The sequence below is a fragment of the Delphinapterus leucas genome, chromosome 2 (assembly GCF_059928025.1).
Source record: "Delphinapterus leucas isolate spDelLeu-1000000601 "Yukka" chromosome 2, BTC_Dleu_Yukka2, whole genome shotgun sequence".
Lineage (NCBI taxonomy): Eukaryota > Metazoa > Chordata > Mammalia > Artiodactyla > Monodontidae > Delphinapterus > Delphinapterus leucas.
In genome coordinates, this window is record NC_143130.1 from 178,094,844 (window position 1) to 178,116,868 (window position 22,025).

Here is a 22,025-nt window from a genome sequence, read left to right on the forward strand (position 1 = left end):
CCTATGGACTTTCTCCTTGTGAGTCATTTGGAGAGTACCTCTACCCAGGGTTTCCTGCTTGAGACTAGTCAGGGAACAGTGCTCTTTGCTTCAAACTTCCCCCAAACAGCACAGCCACCCCTTTCCATCTGAGGGTGTTCAACCCCTAAAAGTGCTCCTCTAGGAGATCTTGAAGTACATAAAACCTTATTGGGGAAATAGGGTAAGGACCCCAAAGTCAAATGTGAACCTCTGAACACTTTTATGTTTACTAAAATATAAGACTAGTGTAATGAAACATCAGACAATTTTCATACCTTAAATTCATAGCAGTGGGTCTTCTACAGTTAATTTTCATCACGTATGAACTTGGAGCAGGAAGCTTGTCATCTCTACAGGTGTATTCCAGCGCCTTCCGCACTGCAGGGCAGAGAGCCAGAGCTCAGTGCAGGTGTCCGGGATTGCTGGACGGGGGAGGGGTAGATGGAGAGAGGGAGAGGTGGAGGGATGGAGTAGTGGATAGAGGGAGGAATTTATGGATTCACGGATGCATTTCTGGCCCCTCACTTGCTAGGAATCCAGGCTCTCCTGTCGCTGCATTTTACAGAGCCTGTATCTGGCTTATATTTGGTTTAGCTTTGTAGTAGATGGCATGCATATAGGTCATTTTTGAGGAGTCTCCCCTCCCAGATAGTCCATACCTTTCTGATGCTATTCATTCATTCATCAGATATTGTGTGGAACACCTGGAAACCGGCCCTGCTCTCGGTTCGGGGGGACCAAGAGCCTGCTCTGCTGGGGCCAGCACCCTTGCCCACTGGCCTGCTGTCACTCCTTCCCAGTGCCCTGAGGAGGCCCAGCCGGAACACTCAAATGTCTGGGGTGGAAAAGGCTTCCCATAGCTATTGCTGAGCCTCCAGGGTCCAGGCCCTGTCCCTAGTGCCCATCAGGGATGTGCTCTGCCAGGCAGAGCCTGTACTTACACTGTTGCCCGGAAGGAGCACACCCACATATCCAGAATTTCACACTGGTCAAGGCGTGCCCCTCACTGGCCTTGTTTGGTGCATCTTTCTTGGCTGTTCCAGAATATTAGTGCCTCTTTATGCATGTTAAAGTGATTTTGTCTGGCTCAGAAAAGAAATGAACTGATTGGAATTACATTAAAGGTATATTAACTGGGGGAAGATTCAGGTTTTTATGATACTCTTTTTCCATCTAGGAACCTGGTGCATCACCTCCATTTTTCGGGTCTTGTTTTCTGACTTTTTAGAAGGTTTTATGATTTTCTTGGGATTCTTTACCTTTGCATTAAATTTATTCCTAAGTGCTTTATAGTTTTTGTCACTCTTGTGATGGGGTTATATTTTTTTCATTTCTACTTCTAGTTAGTTCTTACGAATCTAATGAAATGCTGTTGGTTTTTTAAATATTTTCTTATTCTGTCACCTTATCAAATTTTCTTATTGATCTTAGTAATTTTTTACTAGCATCTGCATATATAATCCTGTCATTTGTAACTAGATACTTTTCTTTCTCTTCCAATATTTATACCAACACATACTGGTGGTTTTAATTTTATTATGCCGTTAGCTAGGACCAGTAACACAGAGATAACAGAGGTGAGAGCAGGCCTCCCTGTTACCTCCCATTTTGGTGAAAAGCTTCAGCATTTCCTCGTTTCATGTGAAAATGGCCCTTGGTTTCTGGTAAATCGCCTTCACCCAGCCTGCTACTGCTCCATGGTTCACATTTGCATGGCTCTTACCAGTACCACCCTGGCTGGTTGGTCTTGTGCTAGCACTGCTGCTGAATTTTATCAGGTGCCATATGATTTTTCTCCTTAAGATGTTAATTTAATAATTGCTGTGTTGATAGATTTTCTGGTCTTGAGCTATTCTTGCATTACTGAGATAAACCTCAGTATTGTCACAGTATATTATAACTTTTCTACGTGCTGGGTTCAGTTTATTAATTTTCGTTAATCTCTGCTTTCATATCTACTGTGTGAAGCTGGGCCAGAGTTTTCTTCCTTTTTTGTACTACTGTATTTTGTCAGATCTAAAATGTGTTGATCCTGGCACTTTGTGATCTTTCCTGAGGATGGTCTGTACATTTTTATGCCACTCTCTCATGCTGCCATCCGATGACGGGGATTGTAAAATGCACCCGATTTTAGCAAAAACCAAATGTGGAATAACAGATGCATCTTACAGTACATGACATAGGGTGAAAAGGTTGCTTTAGAACTCAGCAGGGCCTAGTGCTTTGCTCAGTGATAAATCTGCAGATTCCTTCCACGTTAGGTCAGTTTAGAGTAGGTCACGTATTGAGTGGTACATTGTGTTCTTTAATGAATCTTTTAATTTCTTTTACCTCTGTGGTGGTGATGTCTCCTTATGAGTTCATTTATTCTTTTGATTATTTTGTTTTCAATATATTTCACTTCCACTTTTATCTTAATTACTTATCCTGTTTTGTTTTATTTTATTGTTTTCCTCATTTATTAAGTTAAATACAGAGTTCACTTAAAGCCATGTATTCCTCTGAGTATAACTTCAGCTCTATCCATAGATTTTCTTTTCTTTTTTTTTTTCAAATCATAGCCTTTTTTTAAGAGTTTTATCGAGGCATAATTTACATACTGAAAAATTCACTAACGGTAATTGGAAATTTTGATTATTTCAATAAACATGTAGGGTTGTGCAACCATTACCACAATACAGTTTTAGAATATTTCCATCACCCATCAAAAAAAATTACCTTATGCCCATTTGCCATCAATCCCCACTCCTATCCCCAGCTCCAGGCAACTCATCTGTTTTCTGCCTCTAAACTTGCCTTTTCTGGACATTGCACATAAATGAAATCGGCAATATGTAGTCTTTTACATTTGACTCTTAATATAATGTTTTTGAGGTTCCTCTACTTTAAGTAGTTTCTTTTTAATGCTGAATAATATTCTCTGTTATATGAATATCCCACATTTTATTTATCCATTCAACAATTGATGGATATTTGAGTTGTTTTTTTAGCTATTGCGTATAACGCTGCTCTGAATATTTGAATACAAGTCTTTGTTTGAGCATATATTTTCATCTTTCTTGGGTAGATACCCAGGAGGGGAACTGCTGGCTTGTGTGGTAAGTTTATGTTTAGCTTTTTAAAAAAACTGCTGAACTGTCTTCCAGACCATTTTAAGTTCCCACCAGCAGTGTATGGGGTTCCGATATACCCACATTCTTGATAACACTTGTCATCGTCTGTCTTTTTGATTATAGTCTTTCTTATGGGTGTGTACTGGTATCTATCTCCTTATGGTTTTAATTTGCATTTCCCTACTGGCTACAGATATTAAGCATCTTTTCATATACCTGTTAGCCATTTGTATACGTTGTGGGGGTTTTTTTTGGCTGTGCTGTGTGGCGTGCGGGATCCAAGTTCCCCAGCCAGATATGGAACCCGTGCCCCCTGCGGTGGAAGCGTGGAGTCTTAACCACTGGACCACCAGGGAAGTCCCTGTGTATCTTTTTTGATGAAATGTCTATCAGATCTTTTGCCTATTTTTAAATTGCCTATCTTCTTATTGCTGAATTATGCCAATTCTTTATGTAATCTGGATATGAGTCCTTTATCAGGTATATTATTTACAAATATTTTCTCCCAGTTTGTGTCTTGACTTTTTACACTCTTTAATAGTGTCTTTGAAGCCCCCAAATTTTGAATTTTGATGAGGTCCAATTTATCACATTTTTCTTTTATAGATCTTGCTTTTGATGTTGTATCCAAGAACTCTTTGCCTAACTAAAGGTCACAAAGTTTTTTTTCCTGTGTTTTCTTCTAGAATTTTTCTAGTTTTAGTTCTTATATTTAGGTCTGCGATCCATTTCAAGTTAATTTTTTGTGTAATGTGAGGTAGAAGTCTAAATTCATCTTTTAGCACATGGATATCCAGTTGTCCCAGCACCATTTGCTGCAGAAGCTGTTTTTTCATGGAGTTTCCTTGGTATCCTTATCAAAAACCAATTGACCACAAATGTAAAGTTTAATTTCTGGACTCTCAGTTTTATCACATCAACCTATATGCCTGTTTTATGCCAGTACCACGCTATCTCATTGTGGTATCTCACTGTTGTTTTAATTTGCACTTCTGTTATGAGGTCAGGTGCTTTTACAAATGTTTATTGGCCCTTTTCCATTGGACTGCCATTTTCTTAATTTTTTTTAAAGAGTTTTTATTCTGGATATGAACTCTCTGTTGGTTATATATGTGTTGCAAATACTTTGTTCCACTATAGTTTGGCTTTCATTTTAGCCATTCTGGTGAGCTGGTTTCAAAGTTAACTGATGGTGAGTGAAGTTAAGCATCTCTTTGTAGGTTTATCGTCTGCTCAGATATATTATTTTGTGAAGTTCTGGTTTAAGTCTTTGGGCCCTTCTTTCTACTAGGTTGTAAGATTTTATAAAAAATAGATTTGTAGGAGTTCAGATATAGGTCCTTTGTAGATATGGGAATTGCACATTTTCTTCTACTCTTTTGTCTTGAATTTTTACTCCCAAAGGCGTTAGCACTTTGAGAGTCCTTTGATCTGTTTAATGTATCTTTGCTTTCCACAGAGCAGTGAAGATGTTATCTTACATCTGTTTTCCTAAAACTCTCTTTGACCTTTCGCACTGGGCTGTACAGTCTATGTAGAGTTAAGTTTTGTTTCTGCTGTGATGCTAGAGGTCACAATTCCTTTCCCGTGTGGCTCTCCGTCTGGCACAGCACCCTTGTCGAAAAGGTCACCCTTCACTCACTGTGGTGTTATCTTTGTTGTAAATAAAGTACCATCACTGTGCGGACCCGTTTCTGGGCTCTGTTTTGTTCCCCTGGTTGCCTGAGCTGTGTCGGGAGAACCACTAACACACCCTAGGAGGTCTTGGTGTCTGGTAGTGTAAGTCCTTCAGCTTTTTCTTCAGAATTGCCTTGGCTCTTTTCATTTCTGTATGGGTTTTAGAATCAGTCATTTGTCCAAGAAGTCCTGCCTTTTAGTGGGGAATGGTATTTCAAGACCACAGTCTGGGTGCTAGGATTCTCATTGCTACTGGAATGGTCACTGTTTACAGGACTTTTTAATAGACCAAATTAGAAAATAGGGTTTTTTCAGGATATAGCACATCAGGAGTTCATACTGATATTTTCCACTCAAATGCAGGTTTGCAGGCATTTATTTAACTTCTGTCTTATATCTCCTTTTTGTCACACTGAGATTTTTGGTTCTCAAGGACATCAGTGACAATAAATAGAACTTAAGTACCAGATAATTATTCATTTACTTTATCCCACATTCTACACAGTGTATTTTCAGAAAAATGATACCAACGTTGTGACCAATGTGACGACTGAAAGGTTAAAATTTTTGCGTCTTTTCATTTCCTTCCCCCTCCGCCTTTTTTATAGTTTAACTGCCTTCATTCTCAGAGCACATAGTCGTGACAAACTGTATTCTCTCCCTCCCATCCCTGTTTACACTTGTTCTCCACGGGAATATACAGCTGACGCTCACCTCCAGTCTCTGTGCTGATACCCCTCATTATTTTGGTGTGACGCTTCCTCTCTAGGAGACTTTTATTTCAGACTTCAAAGAATGTCTGGATAGAAAGTCCTCGGTTCATGTTTTCTTTTCATGAGTATCTTAAGGATGTTCCTCCACTTCCGTCTGTAATAAAGCATTGCTGTCAGACTCTGATGTCAGTTTAATTTTCTTTATCTTACAAGTTACTTGGTCTGTTTGCTTTGATGCCTAAACAGGTTTTTTTCTTCTTTAAAGTCCAGTAATTTCGGAATATATCATTCTGGGTCGACTTTCCCACATACATGCTATGTTCTTTAAATATGCAGTACCAAATCTCTTTTTCTTGCATTATTATTTTGAGGATTTGTTCTGTTCCCTTGCTTTCGTTTACTCCTGTGGAGACTCCTATTGTATAAATATTGAATCTTCTTTGCCTGTTTTTATGTTTGTTGTCTCCCTCTGGGTTTTTATCATTCCTTTTTGATTTAATTTTTTTCTCTTTTTTATGTACTGTTATTCCCTGTAGGGCATTTTATGTTGTGCTTATTTGCTCTTGTATTCTTTTCAGTTAATCTTCATTTCCAAAATTATTTTTTCTGTTTTTTAATTCTTTACAGAGTTATTACCTATTTCTGAGTTTTTCTATTACTATTCATGTAGTCCTTTGACATTATGCTATTCCTCTAATGTCTTTTGTCTCATCCTGAACTGTTAGGCTGTAGTTTTTAACATCCTTGTGGGACGTCTCCCTGTCATGCTTCTACTGCTGCATAGGTGTCATTTAGTTCCTTTTCGCTTTCTCCTTATGAGAACTCCGTGTAGGACTTGACTTTGATCCCTCCTGATGCTCGCGTGTGTGTGAAATTAGAGAAGAGGAGCTTGGGCTCTAGAGCTCTAGCTTCGGTTATTTTTGTGAAACTTTCTAAAATGTGGTGGCTTCCCTCCTGAGTGCCCTGATTTGGTTCTCTTCCCCTGCTAATATTTGGACCTTCTTTTTCCATTTCCTCTCCTGCCCCTCTGCTGTTCAGTCTGGATTCTCTTCCCAGCAGTTTCTCACCAGCGTGACCTAGTTCTGGAAGAAAGCTACGGCTGCTGAATTTTGAGGGTTCCAAGGGCCCCTTCAGTCTTGGCTGCGGACTCCTTGCCCTCATCCATTGTGGGGTACAGACCCCTTCTGCTTTCAGCTGCTGTTCTCAGGTGGGTTCACCCGGCTCTCTGGTTATCTCAGAGTTCTCAGCTCCAGAGGACACCCGTCGTTCCTCTCTGCCGTCTTCCCCCAGACACTGATAGCACACGAGCCTGTGGCTGCTGGTGGGCTCTCCTATATGTTCACGTGTCTGTGGGGACACATTTTCACCTAATTTTGTTGTAGATGTTGGCTATGGGTATTTGATTTTGCCTGCTCGGTTGCACTGTATGATTTTATGCAAGAACTTGGGGTGGTTAAAAAAACTCTGCCACAATTTTTTCAAAATATCTAAAACTTGGAAGCAACCAGGATGTCCTTCAGTAGGTGAATGGATAAACAAACCATGACACATCCGAAATATGGCATATTATTCAGCAATAAAAAGAAATGAGCTACTAGGCCATGAAAAGACCTTAAATGCATATTACTAAATGAAAAAAGCCAATCTGAAAAGGCTGCATCCTGTACGATTCTAACTATATGACATTCTGGAAAAGGCAGTGGAGACAATAAAAAGATCAGTGGTTGCCAGTGGTTGGGAGAATGGGGGGATGAATAGACAGAGCACAGGAGATCTTTAGGACAGTGGAACTCTCCATATGTTACCGTAATGGTGAATACATGGCATTTTACATTTGTCAAAACCCATAGAATGCACAAAGTGAACCGTAACGTAAACTATGGTCTTTAGTTAATAGTAACGTATCAATATTGGCTCATCAGTTGTAAGAAATGGGCCACATTATTGCACGATGTTAATAATAGGAGGAACTAGGGGAGGGTGGAGAGGGGTATGGGAACTCTGTACTTTACATTCAGCTTTTCTGTAAACCCAATAATGAAAGTCTATTAATTTTAAAAATGGCTGCCAGAGGCAGGGGGTGGGGAGGTAGGCGAAATGGCTGAAGGAAGTCAAATGGTACAAACTTGCAGTTAAAATAAGTAAGTCATGGGGACGTAATGCACAGCATGGTGACTATGGTTAATAATAACGTATTGAATATTTGAAAGCCGCTAAGAGAGTAGATATTCAAAGTTCCCATCACAAGAAAAAAAAATTTTGTAACTGTGTATGGTGATGGATATTAACTGTTAACTAGACTTATTGTGGTGATCATTTTGCAGTATATACAAATATCAAATCGTTATGTTGTACACCTGAAACTTATATAATGTTTTATGTCAATCATACCTCAGAAAAGGAAGGCTGCCACTGCCATCTCTTCAGACTCCTCCATCGTTGAGTATCTGAATCCCAACCTTTTTAAATCCTCCATAACAGTATTACTGTTTTATTCTGTTGATGACCATTTAGATTTATCTACGTATTTATCATTTTATTCTTCATTCCTTTTTGCATCTCAGACTTTCCATCGGAGGTCAAAACCTTGTTTGAATACATCACTTAGAATTTTCTTTAATAAGAGTCTGCTGGTGGCAAACTGTTTATCTGGAAAATGTCTTCATTTGCCCTCATTCTTGAAAGATAATCACTGAATATCTAATCGTAGATTTTTGTGTTCCTTCAGTACATTGAAGATAAGTATTTCATTGCCTTTTGACTTGCATTAGTATTGAGAAGCCAAATTCATTCTTATTCTTTTTTTTTAAATTTATTTTAGTTATTTATTTTTGGCTGTGTTGGGTCTTCATTGCTGCACACGAGCTTTCCCCTAGTTGCGGCGAGCTGGGGCTACTCTTAGTTGGGTGTGCGGGCTTCTCATTGCGGTGGCTTCTCTTGTTGCAGAGCACGGGCTCCAGGTGCGTGGGCTTCAATAGTTGTGGTGCGCGGGCTCAGTAGTTGTGGCTCGCGGGCTCTAGAGCGCAGGCTCAGTAGTTGTGGCGCACGGGCTTAGCTGCTCCTCAGCATGTGGGATCTTCCTGGACCAGGCCTTGAACCCGTGTCCCCTGCACTGGCAGGTGGATTCTTAACCACTGTGCCACCAGGGAAGTCCCCAAATTCATTCTTTTTGAAAGTGTTGTTTGTGATTTCTGGCCACTTTTCTGATTTTGACTATGACATTGATTTTTTTTCAGTGATTCCACTGCCAGGGGTCCAAGTATAGATCTCTTTTTTATCAGTCATTTTTGCCTTTCACTTTGAGTCTGTGGATTGTTATATTTCCTCAGTTGTAGAAAGTTCTCAGCCATTATTTCTTCAGTTGTTATCTCTGTATTAGTTTCCCTTATTATCCCCCTTTGGCTCTAATCAGATGTGTATTGGAATCTTTCATTTACTGTCTTTCTTTAAGATTGTATTTTTCAACCTTTTTGTGACTTACCGTGCTATATTCTTTCTTTTTTTAACATCTTTTTTTTTTTCTTGGTTGCATTGGGTCTTCATTGCTGCACGTGGGCTTTCTCTAGTTGCGGCGAGCAGAGGCTACTCTTCGTTGCAGTGCGCGGGTTTCTCATTGCGGTGGCTTCTCATTGCGGAGCATGGGCTCTAGGTGCACGGGCTTCAGTAGTTGTGGCACGTGGGCTCAGTAGTTATGGCTTGTGGCCTCTAGAGCACAGGCTCAGTAGTCGTGGCACACAGGCTTAGTTGCTCCGTGACATGTGGGATCTTCCTGGAGCAGGGCTCGAACTCGTGTCCCCTGCATTGGCAGGCGGATTCTTAACCACTGCGCCACCAGGGAAGTCCCCCCCCTTTTTTTTTTTACATCTTTATTGGAGTATAATCGCTTTACAATGTTGTGTTAGTTTCTGCTGTACAACAAGGTGACTCAGCTATATGTATACATATATCCCCATACCTCCTCCCTCTTGAACCTCCCTCCTACCCTCCCTGTCCCATCCCTCTAGGTCGTCACAAAGCATTGAGCTGATCTCCTTGTTCTATGCAGCAGCTTCCCACTAGCCATCCATTTTACATTTGCTAGTGTGTATACGTCACTGCTGCTCTCTCACTTCTTCCCAGCTTCCCCTTCCCCCCACCTCGTGTCACCTCGTGTCCTCAAGTCCGTTCTCTACATCTGTGTCTTTATTCCTGCCCTGCCACTAGGTTCAGCAGTGCCGTTGTTTTAGATTCCATATATACGCGTTAGCGTACAGTATTTGTTTTTCTCTTTCTGACTTACTTCACTCTGTATGACAGACTCTAGGTCCATCCACCTCACTACACGTGCTGTATTCTTGATCAGAGTTTCACGTTATCCATGGTGAAGGACCAGTTTTCTTTTTAATTTTCAACCCACCATGGACTAGTACTTTCATAAAATAGAGTAAAAATAAGTTACTAGAAAAATGGAGTATAAAATACAGCCACAAAGTTTTAAATTTCAGATATTCTTTTTTCATTTATGGAAGTTCTATTTTTAATCTGCTGTGTGACTTTTTAAAAATATTTTCCTATTGCCTTGCAGAAACCATCAAATTTGTCATGTCTTTTAGTCAGCACAGCTGCTTTATAGTCTGTGTGAGATATTACCAACATCTGAAGTCCTTGTCACATTTTGCTCATGACGTCTTATTTCCTGTGTACCTGACTACTTTTTAGTGTATGCTGGTCACTGTACTCAAATGTTTGAAATAAATTGAAACCTAGGATAAAAGTGTCTTCTTCAGCAGGGATTTGTTTTTGCTTCTGCCAGACAGCTGGGGTCACTACTAGCCTGAGAGTGCCATAAACCGCAGCACTAGTTTATGACTTGTTAAATTAGCCAAGATGATTGTCCTGTAAAGTATCCCCCTTATTCCCTATAGTTCCTGAAAATGGAAACCTTTTGTGGATAGAATATATCAGGGGTGATGCTGTGTAACTCAGGAGATAGTTTCTTTATTGTGAGAGATGCATACTATCTGGTGACTAGCAAAAGTGATGCTAGATTTTACCACTGTATTATAGTAAGGTGGTGACCGATTGATCTCTCCATTGTACCGTATTTCCCTTTGCAATTCAGAAGTACTAGTGATAATCTACAAGGTATATTTTGGCACCCTGCCAGTGTCTGTTCCCCATCAACCAACGGAAATCCTATTTCCATTAATGCTTTCAGTCAACTCAGGAGAAAGACACTAAAGGTATAAGATTTAGAAACAAAGAGGTGAGATTGCTTTTACATGCAGATCTCATTAGACACCTGAAAACATCCCAAAAAATCAGCTGAAAAACTAGTGCAAACTATAAGATAATTCAGGAAGGAAGCAGGAGGTGAAAGCAAGATGCAGAAATCAAAAACCTCCAAATAAACAATTAACAATTACTTAGAAGACATAATGGAAGAGGAGATCCCATTTACAGTAATAGCACCAATAATGAAATATCTGGGCACACACTTGCTAAGAAATGTGCAAAACCCACATGAGGGAAACTTAAGAACACCCCTAAAGGAAATGAGAGTGGCCTTGAACAACTACACACTACACTCTTAGAAAGGGGATTTGAACATCCTAAAGATGCCAGTCCTCTCTGGACATTTAAAAAATTTAATGGAATCACAACGAATATATACCAACAGCTTTTTTTTTGCAATGAAATGAGCGAACTCAAAGTTCCTACTGTTTGTAATAATATCATTATTGTTGTCAATCATTTTAATATGATATAGCAATGATTACGTCCATGAAATTAGAAATAAAGATTTTCAGTGTAAGATAGAGATAAAACTATGAAAATTCAAGAAACAAGCGAAAACACTACAATGTTATGAATGCACAACTAAAAAAAAATATATATATATATATATATATTCTAGAATATATGTTTATGTTCTAGCTCCCTCCACTGAAAGTACCTAAAAGCAACAGCAGTCCAGTAGCACTGAGCACCCACTAGTACCCTGATTTTGGTCTCTAATATCATTCCCCACTGAAAGGAATCAGGGTTCGTTGAAAAATGGCTGATTCCAAGTCTGGGGCAGGGAAGGTACAAACAAGCCTGGGGGGACATCTTACTGTGTCAGAAATCAAGGAAACAAAAATAAATGAGGCCATGCCAAAAAGTACACAGCAGCTAGTCCAAGTATCACACAATGGTTAAAATTATGCACCTGAACATAAAAAAGAGTATGGGGGCTTCCGTGGTGGCGCAGTGGTTAAGAACCCGCCTGCCGATGCAGGGGACATGGGTTCAAGCCCTGGTCCAGGAAGATCCTGCGTGCTGCAGAGCAACTAAGCCCATGCACCACAACTACTGAGCCTGCACTCTAGAGCCCGTGACCCACAACTACTGAGCCTGCGTGCCACAACTACTGAGCCTGCGTGCCACAACTACTGAAGCCCGTGCACCTAGAGCCCGTGCTCCGCAACAAGAGAAGCCACCGCAATGAGAAGCCCGCGCACCACAACGAAGAGCAGCCCCCGCTCGCCACAACTAGGGAAAGCCCACATGCAGCAATGAAGGCCCAACGCAGCCATAAATAAATCAATAAAATCTTAAAAAAAAGAGAAGAAAGTATGATTTTAGTAGATTAAAACACACTGACATCAATGAAACATAATGATATTCAAAAAAGAGAAAGCCAAAAAAACATTTAGTTTTCACCATTTGAGGGAAACTTGTAACTGAAAGGCGAAGAATTAAGCTTACCCTCACTTTCCAGTAGGAGCTGTATGTCAAGATAACCAAATAGCTCTATTTGGCAAGAAATAGCTCTGCTTTTAGAAGAATGCCAGATTAAACGTTGAAATCCCTAGAGAAACTATTGACTCAGGCAAGGATTATCAAGTGGTGTCTAATGCCTTAATGGAAATAGGAGCATGACTTAAACACCGTTCATTGTTCCCATGGTTTTCAGCTGCTGTAAACCGTACTTTAATGTAAATCTTTTGTTGTTCACACTTTTGAACCTTTCCTGAAGCTGGAATCAAGGAAGGGAAGTACTGATCAAAGGCCACGCGTTTTCAAGAACCCTTTAGATGTGCTGTCCGGAGAGGTTGCACCATGAACACTTCTGCCCAGGGCGCAGGAGGCGCCTTCCTAGTACTGAGGCCATTTAACTGCTTAAGTCATTCGTTAAGTGGAAAATAGCATTTCCTGTTTTCATGTTTTTAACATTGAGACTGAATGTAGTCTTCAGGCCCTGTTCGTTCAAAGATTTCTCTGAGTTATGGTCCTTTCTTTTAATATTTTCGGTCTGGAAGGTAGAAGTGTTAAATGAAGAGACCAGTTTTTTTTAGGTGACTAATGCATCATGAACTTTGTTTCTTGAGGCCGTTCTCCTTGTTTTAGGAAAGAAAGGCCTAGGGAGAAGTCAAAGTCATAATGAAACAACTAGGGCCTAACGTTAACTGGAGACCCTGGGGCAGAAATTTAGAAATGCTAAGTGTTTGACCATCTGGGAAGGAAGTTGTTACATTATTGTTCGGAGACCTTAACTGAATTTTTAAAAATTGGCTTTTGAGTGACAGTTAAAAATTTATATGTCTTGCCCTCCTTTTGTGCAAATACAATACTTCAACCTCATTCAAAGCAGTTTATTTTCTGATACAATTGGAAGTCTCGCCATACAAGTGATCTCTTTTTACTGCTTAAAAATGAATTAGCATCTGTTTAGAGGAACTTTACCTCTTGCCCATTAATTGAAGAATAAAAATGGAATGTGAGAAGTTACCATAGTGCCTGTTCTAATTCTCATGGCTTCAGAAACTCAGCTTTCATCAGTCTTGTTTCTGCCACGTTTGATTCTGTGTCTTCTCTGGACTGCCCACAATAATGGAAGGAAACTTTCATCTTGGTGAGGCACGTGCCAGTTCCCAGCAGATACTTACTGACCACCTGGGTTGTCTGGAGCGTGGGGAGGTAGTCAGGACAGTGACAGTGACCAGAGGTGGCCCTTGCTCTTAGGGAGGCCGCAGATCCAGACCCAGACCCAGACCCAGACCCTTTTTCTGGCGGTAGCTGGGGAGCAGAGGTGCCATGGATGCTGCTCTTGTGAACAACTGAGAGCTGGTCTCATGTCAGCCTGAGCCCAACCTCGAGCCACAGCCTGGCCCTAGGGTGCCCTCCCGTCCGCTCTCGTCAGGCCACAGACGTGGCTTTTACTCCAGGGTTGGCCTCAAGCCTCTGCCTGTCATACCCTGCAAGCCCCTTCTGGGAAGAACCCAGGGAGTTGGTTTCAACTGGCAGCTGTAATCTTACGTTTAATGTCTAGCTCAGGCCTTCCCCAGACCTCACCTGGATTTCTCCCGGCACCTTACATCACACACAGACGCACACACTTTGCTTGCGTGCCCTTGCCCACCGTACAGGCCCTCCGGGCCTGGGTTTCTCCCACGCCCTGCTGGCTCTGCCTCCTCCAGTGTTTCCTGAGCCACCCTGGCTCAAGCCTGCCTTATCTTTTTTCCTAAATTGTGGTAAAATATACATAGCATAACATTTATCACTTTAACCATTCGCAAGTGTACAATTCAGTGGCATTAAATAGATTCACATTCAGTGTGCCCATCACCACTGTCTATTCATCGTCCCCAACAAAAGCTCTGTGGCTGTTAATACCTCCCTCTTCCCCTCCCCCAGCCCCTGGCACCTACCATTCTACTTCCTGTCTCTGTGACTTTGACTCCTCTAGGGACCTCCTATGAGTGGAATCATACAGAATTTTCTTCCTAATTTTTAAGGCTGCATAACATTCCATCGTGTGGATGGAGCACCTTTTACCTGTTCATCATGATGGACACTGGGGTTGCAGAACACCACACGCTGCTCTGTCTAAAGTGTCACTGAGGGCAGAGGCTGTTTTGGTGCCCAGTCTAGCATCTGCCACGGATCCCCGAGACACAGGTTTGCTGAAGGAATGAAAAGCCCTCTGGGCCCGTCTGCCTGTCCTTCCCACATCCTTCCATTTTCTCAGAACTGTTATGGGGCTGGAACCCCTCCCAGGCTCACGGCTCCCTGCGCCTTAGGTTCTTTGTGAAGTGAGGTTTGTTGCTAATAGTCAACACGAAAGCACTTTGGCGTGTCACGTGTGCTCTGTGTACTTTGTGTGGGTTTCCTACCTTCTCAGAACAAGGAAGGGGGTGAGGACTTGCTTTGGCTTTAAAGGTTTTCCAGCCTAACTGTGGCAAGGACAAAAATAAGCAAAGGTCTCCCAACAGCACATTCGGGGCAGATTTTACACCGTCTGCTCCGCTCGCCTCCGCTGGCCTTTCCTGGGATAAGCTTGTCCACCCTTTTAAACCACTCACAGGACTCGCTCAGATCAACAGGGCAGCAGGCGCCTGTCCCTTTGACCTTGCTGTTGGCAAGCAGAAGTGCCCTGGCAACCTTTGAACACAGCTGAATGCTAGGTATCTTTGATCTGCCTAAGGAAGAAGTCTATTTTAAACTGTAAGCGAAGCCAAATTTTTTAGGTTAGATATCCTACCCAACAAAATGTACATCACCCATACCCGTGTGGTTGCCGGTTAAGTGTCTGCTTTGCCAGCAGTGTCAGTACCTTGCAGTTATGACACCACAACTCTCTGGGCTCAAGACACAACCTTCTTTTGTTTGTTTGTTTGTTTGTTTGCGGTACGCGGGCCTCCCACTGCTGTGGCCTCTCCCGTTGCGGAGCACAGGCTCCGGACGCGCAGGCTCAGCGGCCATGGCTCACGGGCCCAGCCGCTCCGCGGCATGTGGGATCCTCCTGGACCGGGGCACGAACCCGCATCCCCTGCATCGGCAGGCGGACCCTCAACCACTGCGCCACCAGGGAAGCCCCCAGACACAACCTTCTTTTAATGAAAGAAACTGTAAAACTTCTTCACTAAAATATGAGCATACTTAATTTGCCCGTAAAATTGCCCGGGGGGATGAAAATTAAAGCCTTCAGCCGAATTTAGAAATGAAAATGTGAAAGTTTTATTCAAAAATGCTACCTACAAATGGCAGTTTGTTTTTAAATGAAAGCCCAAATAAAGTGACAGAGGAAGCAGAGAATAAAGAATAACTCCTTTTCACCCTTCATCTTTGTGCAGTACAGAGATGCTTGTGTTTGCGTCCTTGACGGGTGGACGCACTGAGAGCTGTGGTCTGTCTGCCCGCTTTTGGTTCTGGAAGGAGCTCTGCACTGAGCCCAGAAGGGTGCCTTTCCTCCAAGTCAGCTCAAGCCCTTCAGAGCGGCAGGAAGGTTGTTATGGGAGAGTCCAGAAGCGTGGCTGGAGGGTGCCATGGGGGGCATGAGGGCTGGGCACAGACAGCAGTGGAGGGTGTGGTGGGAGCCTGGATGGGGGCTCCGCATGCAGGGGGTGGGATGTGTCGTTCTCCAGGTGGTTAGATGGCGTACCCCTCTTGGTTACGCGCCACGGGGACGAGGTATAAAGAGTGGTGAGGGAGTTTTGCAGGATCAGAATTGGGTGTTACTGCTTGATTCGGCCCTTCATTCAGTCAGTTTGATGGAATGCCTGCTGTGTGCCAGGCACTGTCCTGAGGCTGACGGGGAAGAGACCTGTGGCCCAGAGAGGGGAGAGGAAGACTTCCCAGAGGGGTTAGTCCAAGCAGAGACCCCGTCAGTGGCTCTGCGGCACCCTCACACTGCAGCCCCAGGGTCGAGACCCTGCTCTTCAAGTGCTACAGTGTCCACTGCTTCCAGCACCTTCCCTATAATGGCTGGAGCGACGTGCGGTGGGATCCTCCTTCAGTGGCAGCTGCCCCCTCCTGAGCTCCCCACTCCATCGGTGACGTTTGTGCCTTCTAAAAGCCCTGGCGGTGGGGTGATCACAGACAGCCCCTTTACAGGCGAGGAAAGAAGAACCAGCCTGGAGTTACTGAGGGCGGGCGGCAGTGAAGACTTATGCCCAAGCCAGTGATGGGGATGCACGTGAGCCTCCTCCAGTGTGTTTGCTGAGTCCTTGTTTCATCCGTGAGGAAAGTACTCTGGCGGCTAATTGAACCTCGAGAGCTTAGATGAGCCTATTGATTCAGTGCAAACTTGCAGTAAAAATTTAAGGAGTCCGTAATGGATTCTTCAAGACGGGGAGTCAACATCCTGTAATTTGTTGGTTCAGTTTGTCATGTCTAGTTTAGGCTAATTTTGGTTTGTGTGTTTTTACATACTTGATCTCATTTATGCATCACCATAAATCTTTTGCATCATATTTCCTGGGTTCCCATCACAGCCCTTTCTCTGTTCTTAGCCTGTGCCTGAGAGGCAGCATTCACTAAGGGATTCTCTCTGCTGTAACTTAACCTACATGTCTTTTTTTTAATTGTTACTTTTAATTTTCATCAAAGTATTGTGTGCTTATTTTAGCAATACTGAACAATATAGAGAAGTTTCAGAAAGAAGAACTACCCATAACCGTAACACTCCACGGTGACTACTGTTGATATTTTGAGAGTGTTCCTTTTTATGATCATACTATTTCTGAAAAATTATACACTGCCCTTCTCACGTATATTTTTACTTTACAAATTCATAAATATTTTTGATGGATGTGTAATATTTCACTGTGTGGGATAATCCCTTTGACATTAAGGTTGTTTCTGGTATTTTAGAACCATAAATAAAAATGTGATGCTCTCAAAAAGAATAAAATACTTAGAATTAACATAGGAGGTGAAAGACTTGTATGCTGAAAACTACAAAACATTGCTGGAAGACATTAAAGAAGACACCAGTAAATGGAAAGCCAATGTGTGTTCATGGATTGGGAGACTTAATATCATTAAAACATCAGCACTGCCCAAAGAGATCTTCAGATTCAATACAATCTCTGTCAAAATCCTAACAGTGTTTTTTTCCAGAGATAGAAAAATTCATCCTAAAATTCACATGGAATCTCCAGGGACCCTGGATAACCAAAGCAGTCTTGGAAATGAAGAACAAAATTCTTACATTTCCTGATTTCAAAACTTACTGCAAAACTGCAGTATTCGAATCAGTGTGGTACTGGCATAAAGACAAACACATACACCAATAGAGTAGAAGAGAGCCAAGAAATAAACTGTCACAGGTATGGTCAAATGGTTTTCAACAAGGGTGCCACCCACTCTGGGAAAAGGACAGTCTGTTCAACAAATGGTGCTGGAAAAAGTGGATATCCACATGCAAAAGAATGAACTTGGACCCTTATTTTACACCAAACACAAAAATTAACTCAAAGTGGATCAAAGACCTTATAGGAAAACATAGAGGAAAAGCTTCATGATGTTAGATTTATCAATGATTTTTTAGCTATGACACCAAAGCACAGGCACGAAAAGCACACGAAAAGCAAAAGTAGATAAATTCGACCACATCAAAATTTAAAACTTCTGTGCAGCAAGGGACACAATCAACAAAGTGAAAAGGCAACCCACAAAATGGAAAGAACCATTCGGAGATCATCTATCTGATAAGGGATTAACGTCCAGAATTTATAAAGGACTCCTACAGCTCAACAAGAAAACAAGCCGTTTAAAAAAATGTGCAAAGGGGGACTTCCCTGGTGGCGCAGTGTTTAAGAATCCGCCTGCCAAATCCACCTGCCAATGCAGGGGACACGGGTTTGAGCCCTGGTCCGGGAAGATCCCACATGCCGCGGAGCAACTAAATCCGTGCGCCACAACTACTGAGCCTGCGCTCTAGAGCCCGCAAGCCGCAACTACCGAGCCCGCGTGCCTAGAGCCTGTGCTCCGCAGCAAGAGAAGCCACCACAGTGAGAAGCCGGCGCACCTCAACAAAGAGTAGCCCCTGCTCGCCGCAACTAGAGAAAGCCCTCAGGCAGCAATGAAGACCCAACGCAGCCAAAAATTAATTAATTAAAAATAATAATAATCCACCTGCCAGTGCAGGGGACACGGATTTGATCCCTGGTCCGGGAAGATCCCACATGGCACAGAGCAACTAAGCCCATGAGCCACAACTCCTGAGCCCGTGTGCTGCAACTGCTGAAGCCCACGCACCTAGAGCCCATGCTCCACAACAAGAGAAGCCACCGCGATGAGAACCCCGTGCACCGCAACGAAGAGTAGCCCCTGCTCACCGCAACTAGAGAAAGCCCGCGTGCAGCAACGAAGACCCAACGCAGCCAAAAAAAAAAAAATGTGCAAGGACCTGAATAGACATTTCTCCAAAGAAGATATACAAATGGACAGTAAGCACATGAAAACATGATTAACATCACTAATCATTAGGAAAATGCAAATCAAAACCGCAGTGAGATACCACTTAACACCCACTAGGATGGCTACTATCAAAAAACAGAAAATAGCAAGTGTTGGTGAGGATATGGAGAAATTGGAACCCTCGTGCACTGCTGGTGGGAATGTAAAATGATGCTGCCACTATGGAAAACAGCATGGCAGTTCCTCAAAAAACTAAAAATAGAATTACCATACTTTGCACTTTTGGGAATATACCCAAAAGAATTGGAAGCAGAGACTTAAATAGGTATTTATATATTCATATTACAGCAGCATTATTCACAATAGCCAAAAGGCAGAAATAGCCCAAGTGTCTATCAAGGCATGGATAGAACAAAATGTGGCATACCCCTATAATAGAATATTATCCAGTCTTAAAAAGGGAAGAAATTCTGACACATGCTACTACATGGCTGAACCTTAAGGACACTTACGCTGAGTGAAGTAATTCAGTCACGGAAGGACAAAAACTGCATGATTCCATTTATATCAGGTACCCAGAGTAGTCACATTCTTAGAGACAGAAAGTAGAACGGTGGTGGCCAGGGGCTGAGAGGAAGAGGATGGGGAGGAAGTGTTTAATGGGGACAGATTGCCTGTTTGGCAAGATGAAACGAGTTCTGAGGATGGATGGTGGTTATGGTAGCACAACAATGTGAATGTACTTATGCCACTTAGAGCTGTACACTTAAAAATGATTAAGATGGTACATTTTATATTATGTATACTTTAGCACAGGTTTTTTGTTTTTTTTTTAATTTATTTATTTTTGGCTGCGTTTGGGTCTTCATTGCTGCGCGTGGGCTTTCTCTACTTGCAGCGAGCGGGGGCTACTCTTCGTTGCAGTGCGCAGGCTTCTCATTGCGGTGGCTTCTCTTGTTGTGGAGCAGGGGCTCTAGGCGCACGGGCTCAGTAGTTGTGGCACGCGGGCTCAGTAGTTGTGGCTCGCGGGCTCTAGAGCACAGGCTCAGTAGTTGTGGCGCACGGGCTTAGTTGCTCTGCGGCATGTGGGATCTTCCCAGACAAGGGCTCGAACCCGTGTCCCCTGCATTGGCGGGCGGATTCTTAACCACTGCGCCACCAGGGAAGTCTCGGCACAGTTTTTTAAATAAATATTTTTTAAAATGTGATGCTCACTCATGGCTACTACATTTTTGGAATGGACTCCCAAAAGTTAAATTACATAAACAAAGGATCTTTACATATTGCCAAATTATTTTCCAAAAGGATCAGAATAATTTATAGATTTGTTGGCAAGGTTACAACATGCCTTTACCAGTATTAATTATAATTTTTAAAATTATTGCTGATTTGATAGGTGAAGAAATACTTTTTTCATATAATTATTGAGCAGTTATAGTTCTCTTGTAAACTGAATCATTTGAACACTGAGGTCTCAGTGTTTTTCTAATTAATCGCAGTATATTATTAACCTCTTGTAATTATAGCATTTATACTTCCTTTTGATTTTTGGAGGGAACATACAGAAATTTGTAAATTTTTTAATGTGAGGAATATCCCCTCAGGGTTTTTTATCCAGTGTTTTTTAATCATCCTTTTCTGGCTTGAGAATTGATATACTCACTTCCCTTTTCTTCTCAAAGCTGTGGGGATTTGTGGGGGGTATGATTTGACTTTTTAAAAATTTAACTGTGTTTGTTTTTCTATTTAACCCGTCTCAGATTTTATTTTGGTAAGACTTAAATTGACTTCTGCCCACATATAGCCAACCAGTTGTCTGAATAATCTTCCCCTTTCCGTGGATTTGAGCTTCCTTCCTTATCCAAATATTACATTTGTACAACTACACTCACTGTTTTGGGAGCTGTTGCTGTCTGTTCCAAGACCTGTCTCTTAAGCCCACATCACACTGTCTTTAGTTCATAAGCTTTATAGTTGGTAGGTAGGACCAGCCTTTCTCATGAGAAGTGTTCTCATTCTTCATGCTTTTAATTTTTCCAAGTGAACTTGAGAATTATTCTGTCAGATACCCAGAAAAATAAGGAGACTCCTCTGAATTTTGAATGGAATTGCTTTAAAACTATAAATCAATTTGGGGAAGTATTAATATCAGCTTATTTATAGTATGTATGCTTCCAGTCCCGAAACACACCTTATCTTTATTTGTGCAAGTCTTTTTTTTTTCCTCCATATTATTTATCTGCTTGTCTGCTTATTTATATTTTAGAGTATGTTTCATCAGTGATTTCCAGATCACAGACTTTGAGTCCTTTAAAGAACTACTTTATATGCATAAGGCTTCAAAACAGCATGGGGGAAAATCACTAATAAAGTTGAGATCCTTTGATCTGCGATCATTAGGGAAAATACATCAACAAGTGTCTTCACTTTTTCTTTGACTTTAACCTGTGTATTTTATACAAAGAGTCTAGGAGTCTTTCCGTGTTATTTCTGCATTCCACTCGACAGCACAATCTTAGGACAGGCACATTTCCCCATCTCATCTCATATGAAGTATTAAACTGTTTGAGAACAGGTCCCTCTCTTTTTAAAGTAAGATCTACAGTAAGCGTCTGCTTCCTGACCCCTCACAGAGCCCCCTGCAAGCCTCGATCCTTAATGCTGAGTTCATCTGGCACCACTTCTGGGTGAGGAGGTGATAGTTCTGGGAGAGCCACCCTTGCGCATCTGATGCACCCAGAGGGTCAGCAGCCAGAATCTCAATTCACAATACCTGACTCGGAACACAGGCTGTGCAGACAGCAGAGGAGCCAGGCAGGTGGGAGGCCCATCACATGACACCCACTCCCCATTGCTTGTTATCATTTAATTCATGGCCAGCTTTGGAATCCAGCAGCTTCCTTCAGCTCTGCGGACGGGGGCAGGGGTAGGATTTGGTTTGCTTTCATTTATTTTCTTAATGGCTACTGATACACATAGTAAAATCTACCTTCTTACTAATGTAGGGGAACTTAATAAGCACCCCCGAACGACTGTAGCAGTTCATTTGCTCATTGAAATGTGTGGAGTGCCAGCCCACAGATGTACTGCTAACCCCAGTCCATTTCAGGTGTTTCTTACTGTCGTGTATTATGTTTAGAAACCAAAGGGCTTTTTGGTTCTTGTTCACAAGCTGGGAAAGGGGGGGGGGTGGGGGGGTGAGGGGCGTTGTGTGAGAATTTATAGAAAGAGAAGACATGGTTTGGACAAACTTAGTTGTGTGTGTGTGTGAGTAATTTTTTTCAGTTCTGCCTGGCAAAGAGGTTTTTCTCATAGCTTATTCATTTTCATTTGG

The 22,025-nt window shown here is 42.1% G+C and overlaps 1 protein-coding gene and 1 long non-coding RNA gene across 5 annotated transcripts in view; one reads left to right on the plus strand and one right to left on the minus strand.

The window, feature by feature from the left end:
* PPP2R5C (protein phosphatase 2 regulatory subunit B'gamma) overlaps nt 1-22,025 on the plus strand; it is a 132,524-nt gene that overhangs the window by 15,515 nt on the left and 94,984 nt on the right. The window lies entirely within an intron of this gene.
* Nucleotides 1-22,025, minus strand: part of LOC111176066 (uncharacterized) — a 31,589-nt gene that overhangs the window by 7,876 nt on the left and 1,688 nt on the right. Inside the window, exon 2 of the long non-coding RNA XR_016392274.1 lies at nt 297-443. This is a non-coding gene — a long non-coding RNA (uncharacterized LOC111176066). The remainder of the gene's footprint in view (nt 1-296; nt 444-22,025) is intronic.